A 453-nucleotide genomic window follows, 5' to 3' on the forward strand; every position below is an offset into this window, starting at 1 on the left:
CGTATAAAGAAGTTTAATATATTTTAGGAATGATTTTTATTTGTAAAATTACAATGCAGTCTCTTTTTGTTCACAAAGTTATGATATTAAACCTCAAGGGTGGTGCATGATTAGTTTGACCTTAACTCCAAAGGTCAAAAATACTATGAGGTCCCAGATTCAAATCCAAGGAGGAATAAAAATCCCCTTGTGGTCACGAAGGTTCAAATGTGTTGATTGTGATTAATGAACTATGATTATCTTTCATAAATATCTCAACCATAATAAATTAAAATCTTCATCATTTTTTTATAAATATCTCAGTTATTTGGTTTATAACAGTTAAATTGTTTACAAATGATTTGTATTCTAACTCTTAATTGCATCAAATATATAATATATCCCTTAAAATTAAGCTTTTAAAAGTATGTTTTTGGAAATACTAGAAGGGTATTCGCGCAATGCAGCGAGATA

This window comes from Cynara cardunculus (genome assembly GCF_001531365.2).
Source record: "Cynara cardunculus var. scolymus isolate 2C chromosome LG 17, CcrdV1, whole genome shotgun sequence".
NCBI lineage: Eukaryota > Viridiplantae > Streptophyta > Magnoliopsida > Asterales > Asteraceae > Cynara > Cynara cardunculus.